At 76.2% G+C, this 17,896-nt stretch overlaps 10 non-coding genes across 10 annotated transcripts; all 10 read left to right on the plus strand.

The window, feature by feature from the left end:
• Positions 1 to 258: 258 nt before the first annotated feature.
• On the plus strand, positions 259 to 377 carry LOC140596846 (5S ribosomal RNA). The gene has a single exon (XR_011998717.1). It is a non-coding gene; the product is annotated as a 5S ribosomal RNA (ribosomal RNA).
• A 1,661-nt stretch (positions 378 to 2,038) lies between these two features.
• Positions 2,039 to 2,157, plus strand: LOC140596847 (5S ribosomal RNA). Its single transcript, XR_011998718.1, has one exon. It is a non-coding gene; the product is annotated as a 5S ribosomal RNA (ribosomal RNA).
• A 1,663-nt stretch (positions 2,158 to 3,820) lies between these two features.
• Positions 3,821 to 3,939, plus strand: LOC140596848 (5S ribosomal RNA). The gene has a single exon (XR_011998719.1). It is a non-coding gene; the product is annotated as a 5S ribosomal RNA (ribosomal RNA).
• Positions 3,940 to 5,619: 1,680 nt separating this feature from the next.
• Positions 5,620 to 5,738, plus strand: LOC140596849 (5S ribosomal RNA). The gene has a single exon (XR_011998720.1). It is a non-coding gene; the product is annotated as a 5S ribosomal RNA (ribosomal RNA).
• A 1,663-nt stretch (positions 5,739 to 7,401) lies between these two features.
• LOC140596851 (5S ribosomal RNA) lies at positions 7,402 to 7,520 on the plus strand. Its single transcript, XR_011998722.1, has one exon. It is a non-coding gene; the product is annotated as a 5S ribosomal RNA (ribosomal RNA).
• Positions 7,521 to 9,184: 1,664 nt separating this feature from the next.
• LOC140596852 (5S ribosomal RNA) lies at positions 9,185 to 9,303 on the plus strand. Its single transcript, XR_011998723.1, has one exon. It is a non-coding gene; the product is annotated as a 5S ribosomal RNA (ribosomal RNA).
• A 1,655-nt stretch (positions 9,304 to 10,958) lies between these two features.
• LOC140596853 (5S ribosomal RNA) lies at positions 10,959 to 11,077 on the plus strand. The gene has a single exon (XR_011998724.1). It is a non-coding gene; the product is annotated as a 5S ribosomal RNA (ribosomal RNA).
• A 1,664-nt stretch (positions 11,078 to 12,741) lies between these two features.
• LOC140596854 (5S ribosomal RNA) lies at positions 12,742 to 12,860 on the plus strand. Its single transcript, XR_011998725.1, has one exon. It is a non-coding gene; the product is annotated as a 5S ribosomal RNA (ribosomal RNA).
• A 1,661-nt stretch (positions 12,861 to 14,521) lies between these two features.
• On the plus strand, positions 14,522 to 14,640 carry LOC140596855 (5S ribosomal RNA). Its single transcript, XR_011998726.1, has one exon. It is a non-coding gene; the product is annotated as a 5S ribosomal RNA (ribosomal RNA).
• A 1,661-nt stretch (positions 14,641 to 16,301) lies between these two features.
• Positions 16,302 to 16,420, plus strand: LOC140596856 (5S ribosomal RNA). The gene has a single exon (XR_011998727.1). It is a non-coding gene; the product is annotated as a 5S ribosomal RNA (ribosomal RNA).
• The last annotated feature ends 1,476 nt before the right edge of the window (positions 16,421 to 17,896 follow it).

A 17,896-nucleotide genomic window follows, 5' to 3' on the forward strand; every position in this document is an offset into this window, starting at 1 on the left:
CCGGGCTCCGGCGACAGCCTCCGCTCCGGGGTGCGGGAGGCGTCTTGGCCCCCACCCCCCCCGCCCGGCCCGGGGCAGGCGCCCTCCGCCACCCCGGGCGTGGCGCGGGAGGCGGTCAGTCAATCAATCAGTCGGGCCGGCAGGCGAGCATGCAGGCGGGCTGGCGCGATCGGGCGGGCGGAGGGCTGAGGAGCGGCGGGCGCCTGGCCCGGAGAGGCGCAGAGCAGGCTCTTGGGGCGCCCAGCGGCAGCCGCGGACGTCTACGGCCATACCACCCTGAACGCGCCCGATCTCGTCTGATCTCGGAAGCTAAGCAGGGTCGGGCCTGGTTAGTACTTGGATGGGAGACCGCCTGGGAATACCGGGTGCTGTAGGCTTTTTTTCCTCGGCCTTTTGCCTGCCTTCCTGTCTGTCCCTTGGCCGCCAACGCCCCCTCGACCAACGCGGCGGCGGCGGCGGCGGCGGCGGCGGCGGCGGCGGCGGCGGCGCCCCCCTCCGGGCGACCCGTGGCATGGCCCCCGCCCCGCCGGAAGCACCGCAGGGCGCCGCGGAGCACCGAGGGCGCCGGCTGCACGGGCAGGAGGCCACACACATGCACCACCTCCTCTTCCTCTCAAGCCCTTCACCCTCGCAGCCCGCCCTTCAAGCACACCCACCCACGTCCTAGCCGGCCGCGCGTCCCAGGGCGCCGCGGGGGCCCGAAGGCGGCCGACGGAGGGGACGGGGCGACAGCAGGAACCTCGGGGCCGGGGCGGGGAGGGGGCGGTCGCTGGGGGGAGCCGGGCGGGGGCTGGATCCCGTCTCCGCAGGCCTGCGAGCCCCTCCGGGGGGCCGGGGCGGGGCTTTGGGGGCCGGGGCCGGGGCGGGGCTTTGGGGGCCGGGGCCGGGGCCGGGGCCCTCCTCGCCCCGCCCCAATCTCCGCCCCCAGGCCCGCCCCCAGCCCCTAGCAATTCCCTGGCACCGCCCCCAGCCTCCAAGCCACCCAGCCACCCGCAACCCCCCCCACCTTCGGCCCGGGCCCGCCTGCACCTTCTCTCCGAAGGACATGCCCTGCCTCCCCCGCGGACCACCGTCCCTTCGGCCCTCAGCCACGACGTCCACGCTCCGCGGGCCCGGGACACCAGATGGCCCGACCGCCCGGGGCCTCAGGCCCCGTTGGCACCGGGCTGCGCGCTCCGCGGCCCCGCAACAGCCAAGGCCACAGCGACGCGGGGGCGGCCGGCACCCATGCCGAAAAGGGCCGCGCGCAACACAGCAAGAGACACAAGAGAGACTCGCTCCGCGCCTGGGCGTGGGCGCCGCGCACGCAACACAGGCACACGGTCCCGCGGCGGTTCGGCTGATGGGCAGGAATGGGGGCAGAACGGCATCCCTGACACCGTGGCTGCAGGGCCCGCGGCTGCCAGGGCTCCTAAGGCAGCTCCAGGGCCTGCGCCCCTCCGGCGGGGTGGCTGCCTCGCCCCCACAGGCCTTGTGGCCCAGCTCCGAGTGCCCGTGTCCCTCCGTCTGTGTGTGTGTGTGTGTGTGTCTGTCTGTCTGTCGTGGGCACCTGTGTCTGTGTCCCTGCCTGTCCGAGGATGGGGTCCGGCGGCGCGGGCGGCCCCGGCTTGGCTTTGAGCCAGGCCGGCTGAAGAACAGGAGAGGCCAGGGGTCGTCCGGAGCCGGCCGGCGCCGGCCCGCGGCACCCCCCCAGCCAGTGAGCGGTCCGAGGTGGGGCGGCGTGCCATCCGGGGAGCCGAGCGGCGGCGACGCGCCCGCCAGGCCGGGGACGGGAGCGCGCCCGGGCTCCGGCGACAGCCTCCGCTCCGGGGTGCGGGAGGCGTCTTGGCCCCCACCCCCCCCGCCCGGCCCGGGGCAGGCGCCCTCCGCCACCCCGGGCGCGGCGCGGGAGGCGGTCAGTCAATCAATCAGTCGGGCCGGCAGGCGAGCATGCAGGCGGGCTGGCGCGATCGGGCGGGCGGAGGGCTGAGGAGCGGCGGGCGCCTGGCCCGGAGAGGCGCAGAGCAGGCTCTTGGGGCGCCCAGCGGCAGCCGCGGACGTCTACGGCCATACCACCCTGAACGCGCCCGATCTCGTCTGATCTCGGAAGCTAAGCAGGGTCGGGCCTGGTTAGTACTTGGATGGGAGACCGCCTGGGAATACCGGGTGCTGTAGGCTTTTTTTCCTCGGCCTTTTGCCTGCCTTCCTGTCTGTCCCTTGGCCGCCAACGCCCCCTCGACCAACGCGGCGGCGGCGGCGGCGGCGGCGGCGGCGCCCCCCTCCGGGCGACCCGTGGCATGGCCCCCGCCCCGCCGGAAGCACCGCAGGGCGCCGCGGAGCACCGAGGGCGCCGGCTGCACGGGCAGGAGGCCACACACATGCACCACCTCCTCTTCCTCTCAAGCCCTTCACCCTCGCAGCCCGCCCTTCAAGCACACCCACCCACGTCCTAGCCGGCCGCGCGTCCCAGGGCGCCGCGGGGGCCCGAAGGCGGCCGACGGAGGGGACGGGGCGACAGCAGGAACCTCGGGGCCGGGGCGGGGAGGGGGCGGTCGCTGGGGGGAGCCGGGCGGGGGCTGGATCCCGTCTCCGCAGGCCTGCGAGCCCCTCCGGGGGGCCGGGGCGGGGCTTTGGGGGCCGGGGCCGGGGCGGGGCTTTGGGGGCCGGGGCCGGGGCCGGGGCCGGGCCCGCCTGCGGGCCCTCCTCGCCCCGCCCCAATCTCCGCCCCCAGGCCCGCCCCCAGCCCCTAGCAATTCCCTGGCACCGCCCCCAGCCTCCAAGCCACCCAGCCACCCGCAACCCCCCCCACCTTCGGCCCGGGCCCGCCTGCACCTTCTCTCCGAAGGACATGCCCTGCCTCCCCCGCGGACCACCGTCCCTTCGGCCCTCAGCCACGACGTCCACGCTCCGCGGGCCCGGGACACCAGATGGCCCGACCGCCCGGGGCCTCAGGCCCCGTTGGCACCGGGCTGCGCGCTCCGCGGCCCCGCAACAGCCAAGGCCACAGCGACGCGGGGGCGGCCGGCACCCATGCCGAAAAGGGCCGCGCGCAACACAGCAAGAGACACAAGAGAGACTCGCTCCGCGCCTGGGCGTGGGCGCCGCGCACGCAACACAGGCACACGGTCCCGCGGCGGTTCGGCTGATGGGCAGGAATGGGGGCAGAACGGCATCCCTGACACCGTGGCTGCAGGGCCCGCGGCTGCCAGGGCTCCTAAGGCAGCTCCAGGGCCTGCGCCCCTCCGGCGGGGTGGCTGCCTCGCCCCCACAGGCCTTGTGGCCCAGCTCCGAGTGCCCGTGTCCCTCCGTCTGTGTGTGTGTGTGTGTGTGTCTGTCTGTCTGTCGTGGGCACCTGTGTCTGTGTCCCTGCCTGTCCGAGGATGGGGTCCGGCGGCGCGGGCGGCCCCGGCTTGGCTTTGAGCCAGGCCGGCTGAAGAACAGGAGAGGCCAGGGGTCGTCCGGAGCCGGCCGGCGCCGGCCCGCGGCACCCCCCCAGCCAGTGAGCGGTCCGAGGTGGGGCGGCGTGCCATCCGGGGAGCCGAGCGGCGGCGACGCGCCCGCCAGGCCGGGGACGGGAGCGCGCCCGGGCTCCGGCGACAGCCTCCGCTCCGGGGTGCGGGAGGCGTCTTGGCCCCCACCCCCCCCGCCCGGCCCGGGGCAGGCGCCCTCCGCCACCCCGGGCGCGGCGCGGGAGGCGGTCAGTCAATCAATCAGTCGGGCCGGCAGGCGAGCATGCAGGCGGGCTGGCGCGATCGGGCGGGCGGAGGGCTGAGGAGCGGCGGGCGCCTGGCCCGGAGAGGCGCAGAGCAGGCTCTTGGGGCGCCCAGCGGCAGCCGCGGACGTCTACGGCCATACCACCCTGAACGCGCCCGATCTCGTCTGATCTCGGAAGCTAAGCAGGGTCGGGCCTGGTTAGTACTTGGATGGGAGACCGCCTGGGAATACCGGGTGCTGTAGGCTTTTTTTCCTCGGCCTTTTGCCTGCCTTCCTGTCTGTCCCTTGGCCGCCAACGCCCCCTCGACCAACGCGGCGGCGGCGGCGGCGGCGGCGGCGGCGGCGGCGGCGGCGGCGCCCCCCTCCGGGCGACCCGTGGCATGGCCCCCGCCCCGCCGGAAGCACCGCAGGGCGCCGCGGAGCACCGAGGGCGCCGGCTGCACGGGCAGGAGGCCACACACATGCACCACCTCCTCTTCCTCTCAAGCCCTTCACCCTCGCAGCCCGCCCTTCAAGCACACCCACCCACGTCCTAGCCGGCCGCGCGTCCCAGGGCGCCGCGGGGGCCCGAAGGCGGCCGACGGAGGGGACGGGGCGACAGCAGGAACCTCGGGGCCGGGGCGGGGAGGGGGCGGTCGCTGGGGGGAGCCGGGCGGGGGCTGGATCCCGTCTCCGCAGGCCTGCGAGCCCCTCCGGGGGGCCGGGGCGGGGCTTTGGGGGCCGGGGCCGGGGCGGGGCTTTGGGGGCCGGGGCCGGGGCCGGGGCCGGGCCCGCCTGCGGGCCCTCCTCGCCCCGCCCCAATCTCCGCCCCCAGGCCCGCCCCCAGCCCCTAGCAATTCCCTGGCACCGCCCCCAGCCTCCAAGCCACCCAGCCACCCGCAACCCCCCCCACCTTCGGCCCGGGCCCGCCTGCACCTTCTCTCCGAAGGACATGCCCTGCCTCCCCCGCGGACCACCGTCCCTTCGGCCCTCAGCCACGACGTCCACGCTCCGCGGGCCCGGGACACCAGATGGCCCGACCGCCCGGGGCCTCAGGCCCCGTTGGCACCAGGCTGCGCGCTCCGCGGCCCCGCAACAGCCAAGGCCACAGCGACGCGGGGGCGGCCGGCACCCATGCCGAAAAGGGCCGCGCGCAACACAGCAAGAGACACAAGAGAGACTCGCTCCGCGCCTGGGCGTGGGCGCCGCGCACGCAACACAGGCACACGGTCCCGCGGCGGTTCGGCTGATGGGCAGGAATGGGGGCAGAACGGCATCCCTGACACCGTGGCTGCAGGGCCCGCGGCTGCCAGGGCTCCTAAGGCAGCTCCAGGGCCTGCGCCCCTCCGGCGGGGTGGCTGCCTCGCCCCCACAGGCCTTGTGGCCCAGCTCCGAGTGCCCGTGTCCCTCCGTCTGTGTGTGTGTGTGTGTGTGTGTCTGTCTGTCTGTCGTGGGCACCTGTGTCTGTGTCCCTGCCTGTCCGAGGATGGGGTCCGGCGGCGCGGGCGGCCCCGGCTTGGCTTTGAGCCAGGCCGGCTGAAGAACAGGAGAGGCCAGGGGTCGTCCGGAGCCGGCCGGCGCCGGCCCGCGGCACCCCCCCAGCCAGTGAGCGGTCCGAGGTGGGGCGGCGTGCCATCCGGGGAGCCGAGCGGCGGCGACGCGCCCGCCAGGCCGGGGACGGGAGCGCGCCCGGGCTCCGGCGACAGCCTCCGCTCCGGGGTGCGGGAGGCGTCTTGGCCCCCACCCCCCCCGCCCGGCCCGGGGCAGGCGCCCTCCGCCACCCCGGGCGCGGCGCGGGAGGCGGTCAGTCAATCAATCAGTCGGGCCGGCAGGCGAGCATGCAGGCGGGCTGGCGCGATCGGGCGGGCGGAGGGCTGAGGAGCGGCGGGCGCCTGGCCCGGAGAGGCGCAGAGCAGGCTCTTGGGGCGCCCAGCGGCAGCCGCGGACGTCTACGGCCATACCACCCTGAACGCGCCCGATCTCGTCTGATCTCGGAAGCTAAGCAGGGTCGGGCCTGGTTAGTACTTGGATGGGAGACCGCCTGGGAATACCGGGTGCTGTAGGCTTTTTTTCCTCGGCCTTTTGCCTGCCTTCCTGTCTGTCCCTTGGCCGCCAACGCCCCCTCGACCAACGCGGCGGCGGCGGCGGCGGCGGCGGCGGCGGCGGCGCGCCCTCCGGGCGACCCGTGGCATGGCCCCCGCCCCGCCGGAAGCACCGCAGGGCGCCGCGGAGCACCGAGGGCGCCGGCTGCACGGGCAGGAGGCCACACACATGCACCACCTCCTCTTCCTCTCAAGCCCTTCACCCTCGCAGCCCGCCCTTCAAGCACACCCACCCACGTCCTAGCCGGCCGCGCGTCCCAGGGCGCCGCGGGGGCCCGAAGGCGGCCGACGGAGGGGACGGGGCGACAGCAGGAACCTCGGGGCCGGGGCGGGGAGGGGGCGGTCGCTGGGGGGAGCCGGGCGGGGGCTGGATCCCGTCTCCGCAGGCCTGCGAGCCCCTCCGGGGGGCCGGGGCGGGGCTTTGGGGGCCGGGGCCGGGGCGGGGCTTTGGGGGCCGGGGCCGGGGCCGGGGCCGGGCCCGCCTGCGGGCCCTCCTCGCCCCGCCCCAATCTCCGCCCCCAGGCCCGCCCCCAGCCCCTAGCAATTCCCTGGCACCGCCCCCAGCCTCCAAGCCACCCAGCCACCCGCAACCCCCCCCACCTTCGGCCCGGGCCCGCCTGCACCTTCTCTCCGAAGGACATGCCCTGCCTCCCCCGCGGACCACCGTCCCTTCGGCCCTCAGCCACGACGTCCACGCTCCGCGGGCCCGGGACACCAGATGGCCCGACCGCCCGGGGCCTCAGGCCCCGTTGGCACCGGGCTGCGCGCTCCGCGGCCCCGCAACAGCCAAGGCCACAGCGACGCGGGGGCGGCCGGCACCCATGCCGAAAAGGGCCGCGCGCAACACAGCAAGAGACACAAGAGAGACTCGCTCCGCGCCTGGGCGTGGGCGCCGCGCACGCAACACAGGCACACGGTCCCGCGGCGGTTCGGCTGATGGGCAGGAATGGGGGCAGAACGGCATCCCTGACACCGTGGCTGCAGGGCCCGCGGCTGCCAGGGCTCCTAAGGCAGCTCCAGGGCCTGCGCCCCTCCGGCGGGGTGGCTGCCTCGCCCCCACAGGCCTTGTGGCCCAGCTCCGAGTGCCCGTGTCCCTCCGTCTGTGTGTGTGTGTGTGTGTGTGTCTGTCTGTCTGTCGTGGGCACCTGTGTCTGTGTCCCTGCCTGTCCGAGGATGGGGTCCGGCGGCGCGGGCGGCCCCGGCTTGGCTTTGAGCCAGGCCGGCTGAAGAACAGGAGAGGCCAGGGGTCGTCCGGAGCCGGCCGGCGCCGGCCCGCGGCACCCCCCCAGCCAGTGAGCGGTCCGAGGTGGGGCGGCGTGCCATCCGGGGAGCCGAGCGGCGGCGCGCCAGGCCGGGGACGGGAGCGCGCCCGGGCTCCGGCGACAGCCTCCGCTCCGGGGTGCGGGAGGCGTCTTGGCCCCCACCCCCCCCGCCCGGCCCGGGGCAGGCGCCCTCCGCCACCCCGGGCGCGGCGCGGGAGGCGGTCAGTCAATCAATCAGTCGGGCCGGCAGGCGAGCATGCAGGCGGGCTGGCGCGATCGGGCGGGCGGAGGGCTGAGGAGCGGCGGGCGCCTGGCCCGGAGAGGCGCAGAGCAGGCTCTTGGGGCGCCCAGCGGCAGCCGCGGACGTCTACGGCCATACCACCCTGAACGCGCCCGATCTCGTCTGATCTCGGAAGCTAAGCAGGGTCGGGCCTGGTTAGTACTTGGATGGGAGACCGCCTGGGAATACCGGGTGCTGTAGGCTTTTTTTCCTCGGCCTTTTGCCTGCCTTCCTGTCTGTCCCTTGGCCGCCAACGCCCCCTCGACCAACGCGGCGGCGGCGGCGGCGGCGGCGGCGGCGGCGGCGGCGGCGGCGGCGCCCCCCTCCGGGCGACCCGTGGCATGGCCCCCGCCCCGCCGGAAGCACCGCAGGGCGCCGCGGAGCACCGAGGGCGCCGGCTGCACGGGCAGGAGGCCACACACATGCACCACCTCCTCTTCCTCTCAAGCCCTTCACCCTCGCAGCCCGCCCTTCAAGCACACCCACCCACGTCCTAGCCGGCCGCGCGTCCCAGGGCGCCGCGGGGGCCCGAAGGCGGCCGACGGAGGGGACGGGGCGACAGCAGGAACCTCGGGGCCGGGGCGGGGAGGGGGCGGTCGCTGGGGGGAGCCGGGCGGGGGCTGGATCCCGTCTCCGCAGGCCTGCGAGCCCCTCCGGGGGGCCGGGGCGGGGCTTTGGGGGCCGGGGCCGGGGCGGGGCTTTGGGGGCCGGGGCCGGGGCCGGGGCCCTCCTCGCCCCGCCCCAATCTCCGCCCCCAGGCCCGCCCCCAGCCCCTAGCAATTCCCTGGCACCGCCCCCAGCCTCCAAGCCACCCAGCCACCCGCAACCCCCCCCACCTTCGGCCCGGGCCCGCCTGCACCTTCTCTCCGAAGGACATGCCCTGCCTCCCCCGCGGACCACCGTCCCTTCGGCCCTCAGCCACGACGTCCACGCTCCGCGGGCCCGGGACACCAGATGGCCCGACCGCCCGGGGCCTCAGGCCCCGTTGGCACCGGGCTGCGCGCTCCGCGGCCCCGCAACAGCCAAGGCCACAGCGACGCGGGGGCGGCCGGCACCCATGCCGAAAAGGGCCGCGCGCAACACAGCAAGAGACACAAGAGAGACTCGCTCCGCGCCTGGGCGTGGGCGCCGCGCACGCAACACAGGCACACGGTCCCGCGGCGGTTCGGCTGATGGGCAGGAATGGGGGCAGAACGGCATCCCTGACACCGTGGCTGCAGGGCCCGCGGCTGCCAGGGCTCCTAAGGCAGCTCCAGGGCCTGCGCCCCTCCGGCGGGGTGGCTGCCTCGCCCCCACAGGCCTTGTGGCCCAGCTCCGAGTGCCCGTGTCCCTCCGTCTGTGTGTGTGTGTGTGTGTGTCTGTCTGTCTGTCGTGGGCACCTGTGTCTGTGTCCCTGCCTGTCCGAGGATGGGGTCCGGCGGCGCGGGCGGCCCCGGCTTGGCTTTGAGCCAGGCCGGCTGAAGAACAGGAGAGGCCAGGGGTCGTCCGGAGCCGGCCGGCGCCGGCCCGCGGCACCCCCCCAGCCAGTGAGCGGTCCGAGGTGGGGCGGCGTGCCATCCGGGGAGCCGAGCGGCGGCGACGCGCCCGCCAGGCCGGGGACGGGAGCGCGCCCGGGCTCCGGCGACAGCCTCCGCTCCGGGGTGCGGGAGGCGTCTTGGCCCCCACCCCCCCCGCCCGGCCCGGGGCAGGCGCCCTCCGCCACCCCGGGCGTGGCGCGGGAGGCGGTCAGTCAATCAATCAGTCGGGCCGGCAGGCGAGCATGCAGGCGGGCTGGCGCGATCGGGCGGGCGGAGGGCTGAGGAGCGGCGGGCGCCTGGCCCGGAGAGGCGCAGAGCAGGCTCTTGGGGCGCCCAGCGGCAGCCGCGGACGTCTACGGCCATACCACCCTGAACGCGCCCGATCTCGTCTGATCTCGGAAGCTAAGCAGGGTCGGGCCTGGTTAGTACTTGGATGGGAGACCGCCTGGGAATACCGGGTGCTGTAGGCTTTTTTTCCTCGGCCTTTTGCCTGCCTTCCTGTCTGTCCCTTGGCCGCCAACGCCCCCTCGACCAACGCGGCGGCGGCGGCGGCGGCGGCGGCGGCGGCGGCGGCGCCCCCCTCCGGGCGACCCGTGGCATGGCCCCCGCCCCGCCGGAAGCACCGCAGGGCGCCGCGGAGCACCGAGGGCGCCGGCTGCACGGGCAGGAGGCCACACACATGCACCACCTCCTCTTCCTCTCAAGCCCTTCACCCTCGCAGCCCGCCCTTCAAGCACACCCACCCACGTCCTAGCCGGCCGCGCGTCCCAGGGCGCCGCGGGGGCCCGAAGGCGGCCGACGGAGGGGACGGGGCGACAGCAGGAACCTCGGGGCCGGGGCGGGGAGGGGGCGGTCGCTGGGGGGAGCCGGGCGGGGGCTGGATCCCGTCTCCGCAGGCCTGCGAGCCCCTCCGGGGGGCCGGGGCGGGGCTTTGGGGGCCGGGGCCGGGGCGGGGCTTTGGGGGCCGGGGCCGGGGCCGGGGCCCTCCTCGCCCCGCCCCAATCTCCGCCCCCAGGCCCGCCCCCAGCCCCTAGCAATTCCCTGGCACCGCCCCCAGCCTCCAAGCCACCCAGCCACCCGCAACCCCCCCCACCTTCGGCCCGGGCCCGCCTGCACCTTCTCTCCGAAGGACATGCCCTGCCTCCCCCGCGGACCACCGTCCCTTCGGCCCTCAGCCACGACGTCCACGCTCCGCGGGCCCGGGACACCAGATGGCCCGACCGCCCGGGGCCTCAGGCCCCGTTGGCACCGGGCTGCGCGCTCCGCGGCCCCGCAACAGCCAAGGCCACAGCGACGCGGGGGCGGCCGGCACCCATGCCGAAAAGGGCCGCGCGCAACACAGCAAGAGACACAAGAGAGACTCGCTCCGCGCCTGGGCGTGGGCGCCGCGCACGCAACACAGGCACACGGTCCCGCGGCGGTTCGGCTGATGGGCAGGAATGGGGGCAGAACGGCATCCCTGACACCGTGGCTGCAGGGCCCGCGGCTGCCAGGGCTCCTAAGGCAGCTCCAGGGCCTGCGCCCCTCCGGCGGGGTGGCTGCCTCGCCCCCACAGGCCTTGTGGCCCAGCTCCGAGTGCCCGTGTCCCTCCGTCTGTGTGTGTGTGTGTGTGTGTCTGTCTGTCTGTCGTGGGCACCTGTGTCTGTGTCCCTGCCTGTCCGAGGATGGGGTCCGGCGGCGCGGGCGGCCCCGGCTTGGCTTTGAGCCAGGCCGGCTGAAGAACAGGAGAGGCCAGGGGTCGTCCGGAGCCGGCCGGCGCCGGCCCGCGGCACCCCCCCAGCCAGTGAGCGGTCCGAGGTGGGGCGGCGTGCCATCCGGGGAGCCGAGCGGCGGCGACGCGCCCGCCAGGCCGGGGACGGGAGCGCGCCCGGGCTCCGGCGACAGCCTCCGCTCCGGGGTGCGGGAGGCGTCTTGGCCCCCACCCCCCCCGCCCGGCCCGGGGCAGGCGCCCTCCGCCACCCCGGGCGCGGCGCGGGAGGCGGTCAGTCAATCAATCAGTCGGGCCGGCAGGCGAGCATGCAGGCGGGCTGGCGCGATCGGGCGGGCGGAGGGCTGAGGAGCGGCGGGCGCCTGGCCCGGAGAGGCGCAGAGCAGGCTCTTGGGGCGCCCAGCGGCAGCCGCGGACGTCTACGGCCATACCACCCTGAACGCGCCCGATCTCGTCTGATCTCGGAAGCTAAGCAGGGTCGGGCCTGGTTAGTACTTGGATGGGAGACCGCCTGGGAATACCGGGTGCTGTAGGCTTTTTTTCCTCGGCCTTTTGCCTGCCTTCCTGTCTGTCCCTTGGCCGCCAACGCCCCCTCGACCAACGCGGCGGCGGCGGCGGCGGCGGCGGCGGCGGCGGCGGCGGCGGCGGCGCCCCCCTCCGGGCGACCCGTGGCATGGCCCCCGCCCCGCCGGAAGCACCGCAGGGCGCCGCGGAGCACCGAGGGCGCCGGCTGCACGGGCAGGAGGCCACACACATGCACCACCTCCTCTTCCTCTCAAGCCCTTCACCCTCGCAGCCCGCCCTTCAAGCACACCCACCCACGTCCTAGCCGGCCGCGCGTCCCAGGGCGCCGCGGGGGCCCGAAGGCGGCCGACGGAGGGGACGGGGCGACAGCAGGAACCTCGGGGCCGGGGCGGGGAGGGGGCGGTCGCTGGGGGGAGCCGGGCGGGGGCTGGATCCCGTCTCCGCAGGCCTGCGAGCCCCTCCGGGGGGCCGGGGCGGGGCTTTGGGGGCCGGGGCCGGGGCGGGGCTTTGGGGGCCGGGGCCGGGGCCGGGGCCCTCCTCGCCCCGCCCCAATCTCCGCCCCCAGGCCCGCCCCCAGCCCCTAGCAATTCCCTGGCACCGCCCCCAGCCTCCAAGCCACCCAGCCACCCGCAACCCCCCCCACCTTCGGCCCGGGCCCGCCTGCACCTTCTCTCCGAAGGACATGCCCTGCCTCCCCCGCGGACCACCGTCCCTTCGGCCCTCAGCCACGACGTCCACGCTCCGCGGGCCCGGGACACCAGATGGCCCGACCGCCCGGGGCCTCAGGCCCCGTTGGCACCGGGCTGCGCGCTCCGCGGCCCCGCAACAGCCAAGGCCACAGCGACGCGGGGGCGGCCGGCACCCATGCCGAAAAGGGCCGCGCGCAACACAGCAAGAGACACAAGAGAGACTCGCTCCGCGCCTGGGCGTGGGCGCCGCGCACGCAACACAGGCACACGGTCCCGCGGCGGTTCGGCTGATGGGCAGGAATGGGGGCAGAACGGCATCCCTGACACCGTGGCTGCAGGGCCCGCGGCTGCCAGGGCTCCTAAGGCAGCTCCAGGGCCTGCGCCCCTCCGGCGGGGTGGCTGCCTCGCCCCCACAGGCCTTGTGGCCCAGCTCCGAGTGCCCGTGTCCCTCCGTCTGTGTGTGTGTGTGTGTGTGTCTGTCTGTCTGTCGTGGGCACCTGTGTCTGTGTCCCTGCCTGTCCGAGGATGGGGTCCGGCGGCGCGGGCGGCCCCGGCTTGGCTTTGAGCCAGGCCGGCTGAAGAACAGGAGAGGCCAGGGGTCGTCCGGAGCCGGCCGGCGCCGGCCCGCGGCACCCCCCCAGCCAGTGAGCGGTCCGAGGTGGGGCGGCGTGCCATCCGGGGAGCCGAGCGGCGGCGACGCGCCCGCCAGGCCGGGGACGGGAGCGCGCCCGGGCTCCGGCGACAGCCTCCGCTCCGGGGTGCGGGAGGCGTCTTGGCCCCCACCCCCCCCGCCCGGCCCGGGGCAGGCGCCCTCCGCCACCCCGGGCGTGGCGCGGGAGGCGGTCAGTCAATCAATCAGTCGGGCCGGCAGGCGAGCATGCAGGCGGGCTGGCGCGATCGGGCGGGCGGAGGGCTGAGGAGCGGCGGGCGCCTGGCCCGGAGAGGCGCAGAGCAGGCTCTTGGGGCGCCCAGCGGCAGCCGCGGACGTCTACGGCCATACCACCCTGAACGCGCCCGATCTCGTCTGATCTCGGAAGCTAAGCAGGGTCGGGCCTGGTTAGTACTTGGATGGGAGACCGCCTGGGAATACCGGGTGCTGTAGGCTTTTTTTCCTCGGCCTTTTGCCTGCCTTCCTGTCTGTCCCTTGGCCGCCAACGCCCCCTCGACCAACGCGGCGGCGGCGGCGGCGGCGGCGGCGGCGGCGGCGGCGGCGGCGCCCCCCTCCGGGCGACCCGTGGCATGGCCCCCGCCCCGCCGGAAGCACCGCAGGGCGCCGCGGAGCACCGAGGGCGCCGGCTGCACGGGCAGGAGGCCACACACATGCACCACCTCCTCTTCCTCTCAAGCCCTTCACCCTCGCAGCCCGCCCTTCAAGCACACCCACCCACGTCCTAGCCGGCCGCGCGTCCCAGGGCGCCGCGGGGGCCCGAAGGCGGCCGACGGAGGGGACGGGGCGACAGCAGGAACCTCGGGGCCGGGGCGGGGAGGGGGCGGTCGCTGGGGGGAGCCGGGCGGGGGCTGGATCCCGTCTCCGCAGGCCTGCGAGCCCCTCCGGGGGGCCGGGGCGGGGCTTTGGGGGCCGGGGCCGGGGCGGGGCTTTGGGGGCCGGGGCCGGGGCCGGGGCCCTCCTCGCCCCGCCCCAATCTCCGCCCCCAGGCCCGCCCCCAGCCCCTAGCAATTCCCTGGCACCGCCCCCAGCCTCCAAGCCACCCAGCCACCCGCAACCCCCCCCACCTTCGGCCCGGGCCCGCCTGCACCTTCTCTCCGAAGGACATGCCCTGCCTCCCCCGCGGACCACCGTCCCTTCGGCCCTCAGCCACGACGTCCACGCTCCGCGGGCCCGGGACACCAGATGGCCCGACCGCCCGGGGCCTCAGGCCCCGTTGGCACCGGGCTGCGCGCTCCGCGGCCCCGCAACAGCCAAGGCCACAGCGACGCGGGGGCGGCCGGCACCCATGCCGAAAAGGGCCGCGCGCAACACAGCAAGAGACACAAGAGAGACTCGCTCCGCGCCTGGGCGTGGGCGCCGCGCACGCAACACAGGCACACGGTCCCGCGGCGGTTCGGCTGATGGGCAGGAATGGGGGCAGAACGGCATCCCTGACACCGTGGCTGCAGGGCCCGCGGCTGCCAGGGCTCCTAAGGCAGCTCCAGGGCCTGCGCCCCTCCGGCGGGGTGGCTGCCTCGCCCCCACAGGCCTTGTGGCCCAGCTCCGAGTGCCCGTGTCCCTCCGTCTGTGTGTGTGTGTGTGTGTGTCTGTCTGTCTGTCGTGGGCACCTGTGTCTGTGTCCCTGCCTGTCCGAGGATGGGGTCCGGCGGCGCGGGCGGCCCCGGCTTGGCTTTGAGCCAGGCCGGCTGAAGAACAGGAGAGGCCAGGGGTCGTCCGGAGCCGGCCGGCGCCGGCCCGCGGCACCCCCCCAGCCAGTGAGCGGTCCGAGGTGGGGCGGCGTGCCATCCGGGGAGCCGAGCGGCGGCGACGCGCCCGCCAGGCCGGGGACGGGAGCGCGCCCGGGCTCCGGCGACAGCCTCCGCTCCGGGGTGCGGGAGGCGTCTTGGCCCCCACCCCCCCCGCCCGGCCCGGGGCAGGCGCCCTCCGCCACCCCGGGCGTGGCGCGGGAGGCGGTCAGTCAATCAATCAGTCGGGCCGGCAGGCGAGCATGCAGGCGGGCTGGCGCGATCGGGCGGGCGGAGGGCTGAGGAGCGGCGGGCGCCTGGCCCGGAGAGGCGCAGAGCAGGCTCTTGGGGCGCCCAGCGGCAGCCGCGGACGTCTACGGCCATACCACCCTGAACGCGCCCGATCTCGTCTGATCTCGGAAGCTAAGCAGGGTCGGGCCTGGTTAGTACTTGGATGGGAGACCGCCTGGGAATACCGGGTGCTGTAGGCTTTTTTTCCTCGGCCTTTTGCCTGCCTTCCTGTCTGTCCCTTGGCCGCCAACGCCCCCTCGACCAACGCGGCGGCGGCGGCGGCGGCGGCGGCGGCGGCGGCGGCGGCGGCGCCCCCCTCCGGGCGACCCGTGGCATGGCCCCCGCCCCGCCGGAAGCACCGCAGGGCGCCGCGGAGCACCGAGGGCGCCGGCTGCACGGGCAGGAGGCCACACACATGCACCACCTCCTCTTCCTCTCAAGCCCTTCACCCTCGCAGCCCGCCCTTCAAGCACACCCACCCACGTCCTAGCCGGCCGCGCGTCCCAGGGCGCCGCGGGGGCCCGAAGGCGGCCGACGGAGGGGACGGGGCGACAGCAGGAACCTCGGGGCCGGGGCGGGGAGGGGGCGGTCGCTGGGGGGAGCCGGGCGGGGGCTGGATCCCGTCTCCGCAGGCCTGCGAGCCCCTCCGGGGGGCCGGGGCGGGGCTTTGGGGGCCGGGGCCGGGGCGGGGCTTTGGGGGCCGGGGCCGGGGCCGGGGCCCTCCTCGCCCCGCCCCAATCTCCGCCCCCAGGCCCGCCCCCAGCCCCTAGCAATTCCCTGGCACCGCCCCCAGCCTCCAAGCCACCCAGCCACCCGCAACCCCCCCCACCTTCGGCCCGGGCCCGCCTGCACCTTCTCTCCGAAGGACATGCCCTGCCTCCCCCGCGGACCACCGTCCCTTCGGCCCTCAGCCACGACGTCCACGCTCCGCGGGCCCGGGACACCAGATGGCCCGACCGCCCGGGGCCTCAGGCCCCGTTGGCACCGGGCTGCGCGCTCCGCGGCCCCGCAACAGCCAAGGCCACAGCGACGCGGGGGCGGCCGGCACCCATGCCGAAAAGGGCCGCGCGCAACACAGCAAGAGACACAAGAGAGACTCGCTCCGCGCCTGGGCGTGGGCGCCGCGCACGCAACACAGGCACACGGTCCCGCGGCGGTTCGGCTGATGGGCAGGAATGGGGGCAGAACGGCATCCCTGACACCGTGGCTGCAGGGCCCGCGGCTGCCAGGGCTCCTAAGGCAGCTCCAGGGCCTGCGCCCCTCCGGCGGGGTGGCTGCCTCGCCCCCACAGGCCTTGTGGCCCAGCTCCGAGTGCCCGTGTCCCTCCGTCTGTGTGTGTGTGTGTGTGTGTCTGTCTGTCTGTCGTGGGCACCTGTGTCTGTGTCCCTGCCTGTCCGAGGATGGGGTCCGGCGGCGCGGGCGGCCCCGGCTTGGCTTTGAGCCAGGCCGGCTGAAGAACAGGAGAGGCCAGGGGTCGTCCGGAGCCGGCCGGCGCCGGCCCGCGGCACCCCCCCAGCCAGTGAGCGGTCCGAGGTGGGGCGGCGTGCCATCCGGGGAGCCGAGCGGCGGCGACGCGCCCGCCAGGCCGGGGACGGGAGCGCGCCCGGGCTCCGGCGACAGCCTCCGCTCCGGGGTGCGGGAGGCGTCTTGGCCCCCACCCCCCCCGCCCGGCCCGGGGCAGGCGCCCTCCGCCACCCCGGGCGCGGCGCGGGAGGCGGTCAGTCAATCAATCAGTCGGGCCGGCAGGCGAGCATGCAGGCGGGCTGGCGCGATCGGGCGGGCGGAGGGCTGAGGAGCGGCGGGCGCCTGGCCCGGAGAGGCGCAGAGCAGGCTCTTGGGGCGCCCAGCGGCAGCCGCGGACGTCTACGGCCATACCACCCTGAACGCGCCCGATCTCGTCTGATCTCGGAAGCTAAGCAGGGTCGGGCCTGGTTAGTACTTGGATGGGAGACCGCCTGGGAATACCGGGTGCTGTAGGCTTTTTTTCCTCGGCCTTTTGCCTGCCTTCCTGTCTGTCCCTTGGCCGCCAACGCCCCCTCGACCAACGCGGCGGCGGCGGCGGCGGCGGCGGCGGCGGCGGCGGCGGCGGCGCCCCCCTCCGGGCGACCCGTGGCATGGCCCCCGCCCCGCCGGAAGCACCGCAGGGCGCCGCGGAGCACCGAGGGCGCCGGCTGCACGGGCAGGAGGCCACACACATGCACCACCTCCTCTTCCTCTCAAGCCCTTCACCCTCGCAGCCCGCCCTTCAAGCACACCCACCCACGTCCTAGCCGGCCGCGCGTCCCAGGGCGCCGCGGGGGCCCGAAGGCGGCCGACGGAGGGGACGGGGCGACAGCAGGAACCTCGGGGCCGGGGCGGGGAGGGGGCGGTCGCTGGGGGGAGCCGGGCGGGGGCTGGATCCCGTCTCCGCAGGCCTGCGAGCCCCTCCGGGGGGCCGGGGCGGGGCTTTGGGGGCCGGGGCCGGGGCGGGGCTTTGGGGGCCGGGGCCGGGGCCGGGGCCCTCCTCGCCCCGCCCCAATCTCCGCCCCCAGGCCCGCCCCCAGCCCCTAGCAATTCCCTGGCACCGCCCCCAGCCTCCAAGCCACCCAGCCACCCGCAACCCCCCCCACCTTCGGCCCGGGCCCGCCTGCACCTTCTCTCCGAAGGACATGCCCTGCCTCCCCCGCGGACCACCGTCCCTTCGGCCCTCAGCCACGACGTCCACGCTCCGCGGGCCCGGGACACCAGATGGCCCGACCGCCCGGGGCCTCAGGCCCCGTTGGCACCGGGCTGCGCGCTCCGCGGCCCCGCAACAGCCAAGGCCACAGCGACGCGGGGGCGGCCGGCACCCATGCCGAAAAGGGCCGCGCGCAACACAGCAAGAGACACAAGAGAGACTCGCTCCGCGCCTGGGCGTGGGCGCCGCGCACGCAACACAGGCACACGGTCCCGCGGCGGTTCGGCTGATGGGCAGGAATGGGGGCAGAACGGCATCCCTGACACCGTGGCTGCAGGGCCCGCGGCTGCCAGGGCTCCTAAGGCAGCTCCAGGGCCTGCGCCCCTCCGGCGGGGTGGCTGCCTCGCCCCCACAGGCCTTGTGGCCCAGCTCCGAGTGCCCGTGTCCCTCCGTCTGTGTGTGTGTGTGTGTGTGTCTGTCTGTCTGTCGTGGGCACCTGTGTCTGTGTCCCTGCCTGTCCGAGGATGGGGTCCGGCGGCGCGGGCGGCCCCGGCTTGGCTTTGAGCCAGGCCGGCTGAAGAACAGGAGAGGCCAGGGGTCGTCCGGAGCCGGCCGGCGCCGGCCCGCGGCACCCCCCCAGCCAGTGAGCGGTCCGAGGTGGGGCGGCGTGCCATCCGGGGAGCCGAGCGGCGGCGACGCGCCCGCCAGGCCGGGGACGGGAGCGCGCCCGGGCTCCGGCGACAGCCTCCGCTCCGGGGTGCGGGAGGCGTCTTGGCCCCCACCCCCCCCGCCCGGCCCGG

Source organism: Vulpes vulpes, unplaced genomic scaffold, assembly GCF_048418805.1.
Source record: "Vulpes vulpes isolate BD-2025 unplaced genomic scaffold, VulVul3 u000000749, whole genome shotgun sequence".
NCBI lineage: Eukaryota > Metazoa > Chordata > Mammalia > Carnivora > Canidae > Vulpes > Vulpes vulpes.